At 42.7% G+C, this 13,032-nt stretch overlaps 1 protein-coding gene across 4 annotated transcripts in view; it reads left to right on the forward strand.

Annotated features, from left to right (window-relative positions):
• The first annotated feature begins 6,182 nt into the window (after positions 1-6,182).
• Positions 6,183-13,032, forward strand: part of DYNC1I1 (dynein, cytoplasmic 1, intermediate chain 1) — a 397,792-nt gene continuing 390,942 nt past the window's right edge. For all 4 annotated transcript variants that reach the window (XM_006880224.1, XM_006880223.1, XM_006880225.1 and 1 more), the window contains exon 1: positions 6,183-6,456. The gene's annotated coding sequence lies outside the window, so the exon portion shown is untranslated. The remainder of the gene's footprint in view (positions 6,457-13,032) is intronic.

Below are 13,032 nucleotides of genomic sequence, written 5' to 3' on the forward strand. Positions count from 1 at the left end.
GCTCCTTGCAGGCAAGCATTCTGAGCTTTGTATAACATACTCTGGACATGTTGTAAGGCGGGACCAGTCATTGGAAAGGAACATCATGTTTGGTAGGGTGGAGGGACAGCACAGGAGAGCAAGGCCCTCTATGAGGTCGATTGATTCAGTGACTGGGGTAATCCAGATGGGTGTACTGGAGACAGTGCAATTGGCACAGGACAGAGTTTAGGGCTGTTGTACATAGGGTCGTTATGAGTCGCAAGTGACTTGACGGCACATAACAACAACAACAACAACATAGCAGCCCAAAGTAAAACAGAATGAAACTCTGCCCAGTACTGTGCCATCATCATGATCTCTGTGCTGAAATCCAGTGTTGCAGTCACTGTATCCATACCATTGAGGGTCTTCCTCTCCTTCTGTGGTTCTCTACTTCTCCAAGGACTTTCCTCCTGTCTTACTCCAAGACCTGACCCTTCTTCATAAAAAGCCCATGTGTGTGAGACAAAGTCTAACTATCCTTGTTTTTAAGGAGCATTCTGGCTGCTCTTGTTTTAAGACAGATTGGTTTGTTCTTTTGGCAGTCCATGGCATATTCAGAATTCTTTGCAAACACAATTCAAAGGCACTAATAATTCTCTGGTTTTCTTTATTCATTGTCCAATTTCCTTCTCTTTAGTTTTAGCTGTAGGAATAATTGTCCTATCAACAGATCTTCCTTGTATGCATGTGGATAATAGTCTGTCTTTCACATCACAACATCCTACTTCAGGATAGATTTGAAATTGGCTCTTTTTAAAAAAATTGTCTTTTAAACTATAAATACACCACTTGTCTTCTATTTTTCATTCCCAGTATAATATACCATGTGATTGTTACAAAGTGGCCAAAGCTAGTCCATCTCATCTCACTATTGCCATGAATATTGATGTTCATGTGTTTCACTTTATTTTTCACAACTTCTTGTTTTCCAACATCTATGCTTCATACATTCTATGTCCCAACTATTAAAGGATGTTTGCAGCTGTTTATGCTCATTTTGGTAGACTTCCAGTTTGAGCTTCCCCTCTAATAGTATAACTCTCCATGTTCCTCTACTGTTCATAGGGTTTTCAGAGGCCTGTTATTTAAGAATGGATGAACAATCTTGTTTCCCAAACCCTAAGGATACCAGGGATGCCATTGCAGATGTAAGATGGATCCTGGCTGGAAGTAAGGTAAGGTAATACCAGAAGGATGCATATTTACATCTTATTGACTATGCAAATACATTTGACTGTGTGGATTATAACAGATTATGGCTAAAATGGAGAAGAATGAGAATTCCAGAAAAATGGATTATGCTCATGAGAAACCTATACCTAGACCAAAAAAGCTGTTGTGCTACAAAGCAAGGGAATACTACACAGTTTAAAATTAAGAAAGATATGTGTCAGAGTTGTATCCTCTCTCCATACCTATTCAATCTGTATGCTCAGCAAATTGTGCCAGGAGCTGGGCTCTATGAAGAAGAATGTGGAAATCAAAATCAGAGGAAGACTCATCAATAATCTGCTTTATGCAGATAACACACTTTACTGAAAGTGAGGAGAACTTGAAACCTTTGCTGCAGATCAAAGAATGCAGACTTCAATATGGTTTGCTTTCCAGTGTCAAGAAAACAAAGATTCTTACCAAGGGACTGATAGACAACATCATGATAGGTGTAGAAAAGATTGAGACAGTTAACAAATTATTGTGCTTGGGTCTATGATTAATATCCTTGTTAGCAGCAGTCAAGAGATCAGGAGATGTATTGCACTGGGAAAGTCTACAGTCAGTGAATTCTTCAAATTATTGAGTAACAATAATGACAGTTTGAGGATTAAGCTGAGCCTGATTCAGGCCATTATGTTTTCAGTCGCTTGTTATACATTTGAAAGCTGAGCAATGAATAAGGATGGCAAAAGAAAAATTAATATCTTAGATCTGTGATGTTGGAGAAGAGTACTGAATATTCCATGGATTGTCGAAAGAACCAACAAATTCATCTTGGAGAAAGTACAGCCAGAGTGCTTCTTGAAGACAAAGATGGTAAAAAGCATGTTGCTCAGAGAGACAAATCTTAGAAAGAGGCATCATGCTTGGTAAGTTGAAGGTTTGGGATAAAAGAGAAAAAACCTATAACCAGAAAGATAGACACAGTCAACTGCTGCAATAGGCTCAAATGTGTTAGAAATTTTGGGAATGGCACAGGAAAGGACAGGGTTCAGATCTGTTGTACATTTACTATGAGTCCTACTCAACTCTGTGGCACCTAACAACAACAACAGCAAGGTAGACTGTCCATCTTTCATCCTCTCAGGTGAATTCCAACTCTTGAAATTATGCACTAAGCCACTAGGACCTCTATGGTATTATATAATTAGAAAAAAAATTAAAGTAAAATATGCACAGCGTTTGGCATGTAGTAGAAAGAATAAGGGCCTGTGGGGACGGCCATGTCTGACCTTTATTAACTTCACAAGGGGGATCTGTCCCTGTCAACAGTATCATAACAGAACCAATTCCTATGAGTTCAGACATTTACTCCGTGCTCCCATTCCTCTTCCTATTCATCTCAACACCAATCTTACTGCTTTTCTGGATTCAAAACCTGATGTGATAGCTCACAGATCACACAGATCGTGTTAGGAAAGTCAAAAGGTTACAGAGTTCAGGTTAGTTTCATAATACAGTTATGACAGTTTCCAAAATGTACTCAGGTATATCAGCCTTTAGCCTCACAGCTTTAGATCAGTGCTATAAAGTTCTCAGTCCTGAAAATTATGAACTTACATCCCTGCTTGGTCAACAAATATAAGCAAAGTCTCTTAGCCCCAGTTCCAATTGTGTATCAGTCCCAAGACAACTCCATCTCAGGTTAATTCTCTAATTCAGCCACGGCTGCGCTTTTCCTGGTGATGAGGGTTCTTTACTTGTGGCAGAGGGTAGAAATCTCTTTCTTCTTCGTGGGCAAGGGGAAGAGCTGTTGATAGTTTGCAGATGGCTTGCTCAATTCAATGGTGAGACTAGCCAATCTCTTTATAGATTGTTGAGATTGGCCAATTCCCTTGTGGATAGGCTAACATGTCCTATTCACATATTCCTCCACATCTAACTGGTCAGGTCATATTCAGATTGTTAGGAAAGCCTGAAAGATAAAACTCCATTTACACATAGCTTGTTGTTGCTGCTGGTAGATTCAAACTACATGTCTTTGAGCTGACAGGGTAACTCTTCACCACTAGGCCTCCATTGTTACCTTTGTGTAGGTACCTAATACATGGCAGTGCCAAGTTATCCTAAAGAATATATTTTTTCTTTTTCTTATTTTTTTCTCTACTAGTTTATTTATAGTTATGGAGATAAGACACATCCCTGGCATACACCCTTCCCAATTTTGAACCATTCAGTGTTTCCCTTGCTCTGTTCTGACGACGACCTCCTGGTCCAAGTATACGTTTTGCATTAGCACAATCAAATGTTCTGGGATTCCCATTTTTCTCAGAGTCAGCCACAGTTTGTTATGATCACACAGTCAAATGCCTTTGCATAATCAATGAAACAGATATACATTCCTCTGGTATTCCCTGCTTTCAGCTAAGATCCATCTAACATTAGCTACAGTATCCCTAGCAGCACGACCCCTTCTAAACCCAACCTGGACTTCTGGCAGTTCTCTGCTGATGTGCTGTTCTGGTTGTTTTTGGATAATCTTGCTTGCATGTGAAATCAATGATATTGTTCTGCAATTTCCTCACTCTGTTGGGTCACCCTTCTTTGGGATGGGAACAAACATGGATCTCTTCCAGTCAGTTTGCCAAATGGTTGTTCTCCAGATTTCTTGGCACAACTTGTCCAGTGTCCTGGCTACACTAGTAGCCAGGAAATGAAAAGACGTATTGCAGTGGGAAAGTCTGCTGTTAGAGACCTCTCCAAAGTACTGAGGAACAATGGTGTCTCTCTGGAGACTAAGGTGCGTCTGATACAGACCATGGTCTTTGCTATCACTTGTTATGCATCAGAGAGTTGGACAATGACAAAGGAGGATAGAAGGAAAATTGATGCCTTTGAGCTGTGGTGCTGGAAAAGAGTATTGAGAGTACCATGGACTGCTAGGAAAACAAACAGATTCAACCTGGAAAGGGTTAAACCGGGTGGCTCCTTGGAAGCAAGGATTCTGAGGCTCCATCTAACATACTTTGGACATGTTGTAAGGAGAGACCCGTCCTTGGAGAAGGACATCATGCACGAGAGGGTGGAGGGACAGCACAGGAGGGGAAGGTCCTCTATGAGGTGGATTAATTCAGTGACTGAGATAATCGGGATGAGAGTGTCAGAGACAGTGTGATTGGCACAGGACAGAGCAGAGTTTAGGGATGTTGTACATAGGGTCGCTATGAGTCACAAGCAACTCGATGGCACATAACAACAACAACAACAACAACAATTTATTTATAAAATTTGAATACAAATTTGAACAAATTATTTCAATTTCTCTCACTCCCCTCCCATCAAATTGTACAACCCAATGATTAATCTCCCCTTCCCCCTGTACATCCACATTCCTCTGCTTCCAGCCTTTCCCACCCCTCTTGGATCCTTATACTCATTCTACGATAACAGTTTTATACAGTATTTATCCTTGTGGGACTGAGTTAGTTCACTCAGCGTAAAGCTCTCCAGTCCTTCCCAAGTTAGGTAATAATTTACAAAGTTATTGCTCCTGCATTGCTGCATAGTATTGAATTGTGTGAATGTACCATAATTTCTCAATCCATTTGTTGGTGGTTGGACATTTGGGCTGTTTCCATGTTCTTGCAATGGTGAATAATGCTGCTATGAACATTGGTGTAAAATTTCAGTTTGTGCCTCAGTTCTCGTATTCTCAGTAATAACATCTTGGACCAGAGTCTTAGAACAAAAGTTTACAGAATACTCCTGGGCCTCCACAAGAAAAAGACTGATAACCCAATTACAAAATGGGCCAAATACATGGAAAGAATTTTTACAGAGGAAGATATTCGAATGGCAAATAGACACATGAAGAAATGCTCCAAGTCACTGGCAATAATAGACACAAATCAAAACCACAAAAGGTACCACCATCTCACTTCAATAAGAGTGATAAAGTTTAACAGGGAAGCAAGTAACAGATGTTGAAAAGGATGTGGTGAGAAAGAACTCTTATGTATTGTTTGTTCGATTGTAAAATGGTGCAACCATTCTGGAAGGCAGTTTGGTGCTTCCTCAAAAAGCTGAACATAAAAATTCCATATGACCCAGCTATTCTACTACACTACGAATGTCTTGAATAACTAATACCTAAAGACATTCCTCTTTTAGTTATACTTACTTGCTCCATGGGAGAAAGATGGACAATCTCCTGCAATAAGATTTATTACCTCTGAAAACCCACTGGAGGGTCAGGTATGAGTCAGTTCTGACTTAAAAGCATTTAACAACATGATCCTAATTGGCTGGCCAAAAAGGAGACATAGGAACAATGATGGGCATTTTGTTTATGTTTATTTTGTAATTATTATAGCGTGTTTCAGTAAATAAGTTTTGTATCAAGCACTGTTCTACTTGAGGACAAAACAGTGAACACAATACAGTCCCTGCCCTCTACTAGTTTACTTTCTGGTACATACAAGTATCTCACAGAATTAAAGAAAAACGAAGGACGTTCATAATTATAAAATGGTGCAGTACTTCTATTGGATTTGATTCTAAACTCCAGTTCTGGAACTTACAATTGATTTTAGTGTAATGGTTGATTCTCAGGGTATCTGGGAATGGTTTCCCAGAGTTTTTTAAAAAAAGATAATGAATTTAAAAGGCAATGTTGTGGAAACAGATTGATGTTTTTTCGTTGTGTGAAATATGGGAATAAATCAGTCTTTAAAATCATTGTATATAGAAGGTGAGTCTTTCTCAGTTTCTACCCAACTGACTAACCTTTCTGGGAGTGAAAGTTGTTCCAAGGGTGAATGTCAGCAGGAGCTCCCCCCAAAACCAAAGCGCTTCTGTTCGCAGCAATTTAGGTGTGAGTCCTGCTGGCTGATGGACAGAGCCAGCACCAGCCTCCCTGCACCAGCCTCTGTCTGGCCTCTGCCAACCCCCTCCAAGGAGACCTGGTGGGGGCAGGGGGAGCGGAGCCCTCCCGCGGGAGGGGCGCGGGGCGTGGAGGGCGTGGGCCAGGGGCGGGGCGAGCCCCGCAAACTGGGTGCTCCTGGGGAGCTGTCAGTGTCAGGCTGGGAGAGAGGAAGTGATCGCTCGCGGAGGAGCGCGCGGAGCCGCGGCGGGCGCAGCGTGAGACAGTACATCCTGCGCGCCGGGCAGCGCCGCCCTCGGGAGCCGCCCGCGCACCGCCAGGCCGCGCGCCGCCACCTCCGCCCCTCGCTGCCGCCGCGTCCTGGAGCCCAGTTTGCTGCTGCTGAGCGTGTCCAGGTAAACAGGCTGGGGGCTTCGCGCCCTCCAGGGCGGCCACCCCAGCGTTCCTCCCTTTCCTTCTGGTCCAGGTGTCTTCTGCCCTCGGTGCCCCCCTCCCTCCCAGCCATCGCTGCGGCGGCAGCCACCGGACCCTCCTCTCTGCCACCTCCGGGGCTCCTGCGTGTCTTCCCTGTGCCCAAAGGCAGCAAGGGCCCCCAGCGGCAGCCCCCTGCTGCAGCTCCCCTGGCGGAGGCACTTGAGGAAGGGTGCATGGTGTCATCGCCCTGTCGCCCACCTTGTGGGCTGGGAGGGGCTTCCCACTGCGCTCCGCTGCGGTCTTCTCAAGGGGGAACAGAAGGCAAGCGGGAGTGAAACCTGCACCCCACTGGGCCACCAGCTGACGGACCCTGGGGGAGGGAGAGGCTGCGGAGGGACGGGAGAAGATGCTGTGTGATTACATTTTCTAGCTGTCTGCAGAGCTCTTAGATGCTGTTGCTACCCACCAAGTCAGAAGGAGCGAATGCACTTCCAGCAAGGAATTAATTAATCATTCAATGTAAAAAGATGCATGTTCTCCTCTTCTCTCGCCGAAAAATACTATACTGTGGCTGGGAATGCATTTTTGCCACCACCCTCCTGAACTCAGCATCCTCTCAGTCTCCTCCTCCTACTTAAACCCCAGATCTCTCTGGCCTCTTCTATCCCTGCGTCGTCATCACGAGGGCAGCTATCTCTCAGTAGGGATGGAACTGAGTGTGCTGGAGTCGCATGACTTGTACTTGGCCGATAAGGTTAAATGCAGCCCAGTATGAGGACAGGAAATGACTTAGGAAATCTGAGCCTCACTCAGAATTTATAAAATGGGATATATTCCTTCTCCTGGCCTCCACCACACCTAGGTTACGGACAGGAAAGAGTAGCCAGCCATTTTCTTACCTCAGATGCTTTTCAAGTGGACGCTGTAGAATTGTATGTACTTCAGAGTTATGAAAATTACTTGCAACTATTCCAGGTTAGCAGAATGCACCACTAACAGCAGCAAGGCATTTGATCACAGTAGACATGGCATCCCTAATGTGAACACAGATACGGGTGACTATCTTTGTTTATATGACCTCTTCATCACTGTGCAGATGTTAGAAAAGTATGTGGAATAGTATTAGTAAATTTGAAAAAGGAACATTCATGCAAATTATGTACTTCGTGTGCTATTAAAATTTGATAAGGAATCCTTTGATAATTTAAGTTTTCTGGAAAGGCCTGGTATGAGGGAAGGACTCAAACTTTGTTCTTCTGACCATGTTGTTGTTGTTGTTATGTGCTGTCAAGTCACCTGCCACTCATAGTGACCCTATGTACAACAGCCCTAAACCCTGCTCTATCCTGTGCCAATCTCACTGTCTCTGACACACCAGCCCCACTATCCCAGTCACTGAATCAATTAATCTCATCGAGTGTCTTCCTCTACTCTGTTGTTCCTCCATCCTCCCAAACATGAGGTCCATCTCCAAGGACTGGTCCCTGCTTGCCACATATCCAAAGTATGTCAGACGAAGCTTCAGAATTCTTTACTCCAAGGAACAGCTTGATTTAGCCCTCTCCAGGATGAACTTGTTTGTTCTTTTAGCAGTTCATAGTATATTCAATACTCTTCTCCAACACCACAGCTCAAAGGCACCAATTCTCCTTCTATACTCCGTAGTCATTGTATAACTCTCTGACGCATAAGAAGTGATAGCAAAGACCATGGCTTGTATCAGATGCACCTTAGTCTCCAGAGAGACACCATTGCTCTTCAGTACTTTGGAGAGGTCCCTAACAGCAGACTTTCCCATCACAATACATCTTTTAATTTCCTGGCTGCTGGTGCCAAGAGTGTTGACTGTGAAGCCAAGGAAACTAAAGCTGTGAACAATCTCTATCTCTTCCCATCTATCATAATGCTGCCAATCATGCATCACAATAAAATAGAATTTGATGCATCTACTCAGTAGCCTAATGTTATCTGTATAAGAACCAACTGTAATATTTCTTGGTTTCTAGGAGTCTCATACTATAAGAGCCGTTTCTATTAAAATCTACTACCTACCTTCCTTGTTCCTGCTGTATGAGAGCTCTGGTAGCCTATTGGTAAAGAGCTGTGTTGTCAACCTGAAGACGTGCAGTTCAAATCTACCAGCTGCTCTGTGGGAGAAAGACAGGTAATTTCCTCCCGTGTGATTTACTGCCTCTGAAAATCCTCTGGAGGGCTTGTGATGCGCCACGGTACCTAACAAGAGCCTTTCTTGGGGTACTTCAACAATATGTTTCCAGCTTGATTACTTCTGGATCTCATCTTAAGTCCAGCCCATCTCTTTTTCTTCCTTGTCTTTGGGATCAGGACAGAATGACTTACTTCTTTTCTTCTTGGAACTCTAGGATGCCACAGTGTCTTGTCGAGTATCCTGTGGAAGACTCAAGTGCCTCACAGACCTGCCTTCTCCTCTTGGTAACTGAAAATGTGCCCCAAGACACTTGGCTGTTAAAGATTTTAACCATTAGGGATAATGACTAGCACAGCCCACAGGAGAAAGGTGCAGTGTTTTTAATGTGATGGTCTCTGGTCTCTAGGTTCTGTTTTCTGAGCAAGCAGAAGAAAGATGGAGTCCCTGGTGGTGCAAAAAGTTAATCCACTCAGTTGTATTAACTGAAAGGTTAAATGTTTGAAGCCACTCATATGCTTCTAGAAAGAAACTTCTGGAAAAAAAAATCAGTCATTGAAAACCCAGTGGTGCACAGTTCTACCCTGACATGCCCGGGCTTGCTGTAAGTCAGAATTGACTCGCTATCATGTTAAAGAAAGTGGCAAAGAGAAAGTGCTTAGCATTCCTCTCATCACGTTTTATGTCTACAAATTTTCTTTCCATCTTTTCCACTTCCCAAAACATTTCTTTCAAAGTCTATATTGAACAGGTGAGCTTTCTCCTTATTCTAGGGCTAACACGGCAACTCTTCGTGGTCCAGCTAAGCATGGGACTCGGTGAACAGCTCTGATCCATTCTGCCTGCTGTCCTCTGAGAGCAGAAAGGGACACAGCAGATCTGTTTCTTTCAACCTTGTTGTCTGGTTTCCCTCAGAGCCATTTTTGTTTCCTTTGGGGCACAAATATAGCAAAACCTTTTTATTTTTGGAGATGATGGGTGATATTGCACACTCATAATAGGGCCACAATCCTCTGGCAGCCAAATATTGGCCCGATTCCATCTCTTTAGTGAGACTATCTAACTTCTCAGAATAATTTGTGACTCTCAAGTCCATGTCAATAGCTATGCCCTTGATTGGGGGGATTCTTTTTCCTAGCAACTTTGGTGCCTTTCTATATCCCCAAGACAATACAGTGTGTGTGTGTGTATGCGTGCGTGTTTTTGTGTATAACATAGTTGTTTGAGAACTTTGATGAAACAATGAAATCTAGAGTTGATTTCTCTTAAGCGTTAACTAAAGCTAATGCTGGGAATTTTGGTGGCCTAGTGAGTAAAGAGTTATGCCGCCAAGTCAAAGGCAGGTGGTTCAAATCTACCACCTGCTCTGTGGGGGAAAGATAGTTTCCTCTTGTGTGATTTAAAGCTTCTGAAAACCTGCTGGAAGGGCAACTATGGGTCAGTTCCAATTCAATGGCAGGTAACAACAACAGAGCTAATGCAACTCTCATTTGATATAGAAAGTGCTTGTCTTCCCTAGGAGCTTTTCATCAAGATCTTGGATTTATTTCCTTTGCCTGTTCTCCACAGGGGGTCTGGCATCAGCATTTAGATGTAAAGCTAACATTGTAGCATAACCATTCCCACTGGGCACCAAGACTCCAGAACCCACGTACTCTGAGGGCTTCCTCCAATTCTCTGGAAGAGGATCTTAAACAGTTGTCCCCAGGCTCTGCGGAGGGCAGCCAATAAAAAGATTCAGGATTCTGGGTGTTGATACGTAAATGAAGGCACGCTGTTGGTGTTGTCATTGAAGCATTGAGCTGCTAAGGAACAGGCTGGCACTGAGAACCCCCCCCAGCTACGTGTCTGGAGAGAGATGAGACCGAGCACTCAAGTCCAGGTTTATATCCTTGGAAACTCCTCTGCACTGCAGGCGTCAACTCACTGGTGATAGTTTTGTTTGAATTTGGTGCATAAATGCAATATCCTAGGGAAAAATACGGATTTATGCTGAAAGAGAAATGAAAGCCTCTGGTTCAAGGGTGCTGGTTAGGGCACTGGGCCCAATTGAGATGTGTTGAAAACAAGTTTGAGGTGAAACTCTCCTAACAGAGCCAGCCCTAGGAAAAAAAATATATCTTGGCTAACAGGACGTCCTGTCTTGTTAGTTTACTGCCAAGATGCACTAGAGGATCCCAGGTGGCAGGTAAAATGCACATGAAAAAATGCCCACTGCAACCAGGTGAGGCATCCAAGTGTGGCAAGCAGCCACTGGGAGTTTACCCCGTGCACGTTTAAGGTGATTTATATTGTTGTTAGTGTACTGTTGAGTCAAGTCAGAACTGACCCATAGTTAACCCTCCACTGGGTTTTCAGAGGCGGTTAATCGCATGGGAGCAGATTACTCATCCATCTCCCATGGAAAAGCTGGTGGATTCGAACTGCGTGGATTTAGGATTACAGAGCAGGTTCTTAACATTAGGCCACCAGAGCTCAGGTGATTTGTAGACATGATACTTCATTGAATCATCCTAACATCCTTCTAAGAAGGACATTGTTATCTCTATTTAACAAGCAGGAGAACCAAAGTTGGAGTGATTGAATGATATGATCAAAGTCTTGTTAGGCTAGATGGTGGAAAGACCTCCTTTCAAAGGAAGGTTGACTTGTTGCCAGGGTCCATTTTCTTTGTATCACTTTTTTTCTTTTTTTGCCTGTGTGGAATGTGAACAAGTTTTCTTTAGCTTGTTATTGTGGCAGAAGTGAGAGTCCTTGACTGATAGGAAGAACTTGATTTGTTATTAAAGGGGAGACAACAACAGGAAGGGATGCACATTTCGGTGTGACACGGACAAACAAGCCCTGTTTCCCACAGAGTGTGCGCTCAGTGTCCGTATTGGATTCTCAAATGTAGATTGATAGTTTGTAGCACCAAAGGAATGGTTGTGCACTTTCCAGGCCGCCCAAAGGTATTCTTAGAGGGGCAACTTCAAGCTAGAACTATATTCACTGCAGAGATGAATTTACTCCAAAGCCAGTCAGTCTTCTGGAGGTTACAATGATAAAATGTCTGCAGAGCCATCCAGAACAGTGACTTGGTACTAAATCCTGGGAGGACTTCTGCTTGCCAGATGGTTTAGGTGCCCTGTGGTTTGTTACTTTTAATAATCCTGAGATCCTCATAAGCAGTTGTTCTTTCTTGCCTCCTATTTCTTAATCCTCACCATTCTTACCCTCACCCACACTCTTGCTCTACAGAACAACTCATTGTTTAATTTTTGGGGTAAAGAACAGCTGAAGGAAGCCATCAGTGTGACAACTGCACAGAACCAACGCATGAAGCAGATTTATGTGGGAGTTGAGGGCATCATTTATAATGAGATGAATGTATCTCAGTCTTTCAGACAGTCACCAATGTGCTTCATCATGCTTTTACTTCTGTTTTCCTCCAGATTTCCCCCCTGTTGTACCCATTAAAGTATTTTTTTTTTAAATTCTACTGTCTCCAACTTCCACACATTTTAGGTTGACATTTGGCATTTTTTCATCACTAATATAAGGAATTGCAAAAAAAAAATTTTTGAAGAATTTTGAAAATGCTAACAATTAAAAATAGAACCATGGCATCGTTCTTTATATTCATGAAAATCTAAATACTATCAACCTCTATTTTTAAAGTGTATATTAAAAAAAAACAAAAAACAACCCAGTAAACCCAACCCTAGCTTTTTCCACAGGGATGTTTTTATAGCCCATAGCAAAACATCACTGTATGATTTGTTATTTCCTTCATTTTTTAATACTGTAGAGAAGTGTTTCTGTGAGAAGGAAAGCTGGTGGGGGGAAGGAGAACCTGCAAATAGGTTTAGGAAAGTATAGAGACAAACTCTGGATCTGAAAATTAATGTCATTCCATTTCCCTTGTCTGTATTCAAGAAAATATTAATGGACTAATTGGAAATTGTTGACTCTAGTTTGAGGGCCACACCTTTAACTTGTACAAGTGCTGTGTGTTATTGATCAGTGCAGGCAGGTACAGACCTGGGCCCACTGCCTGCCTTCTTTGTATCGCAAGCTAGAGGTATACAGAGTGGGAGGAACTACTAGAAGCGTCTGAGCTCATTTCCTGCCCTTAGACAGGTAGTCTATCATACTGATAATGATAAATCAGTGATGTCAGTTTGAAGACTAAGGTGCACCTGATCTGAACCATAATCTTTTCAATTACTTGTTTTGCAGCTAACAGTTGGTCAGGGAATAAGACTAATGTCCACTGGTCTGAACCATAATCTTTTCAATTACTTGCTTTGTAGCTGAAAGTTGGATGGTGAATAAGGCTCACAGAAGAACTGATGTCTTTTTTTTTTTGCTATATTCTTTTTTTTAAATTTTATTAATTTTAATGAACATT

Source organism: Elephantulus edwardii, unplaced genomic scaffold (assembly GCF_000299155.1).
Source record: "Elephantulus edwardii isolate Elephantulus edwardi_28Jun2011 unplaced genomic scaffold, EleEdw1.0 scaffold00007, whole genome shotgun sequence".
NCBI classification, from domain to species: domain Eukaryota; kingdom Metazoa; phylum Chordata; class Mammalia; order Macroscelidea; family Macroscelididae; genus Elephantulus; species Elephantulus edwardii.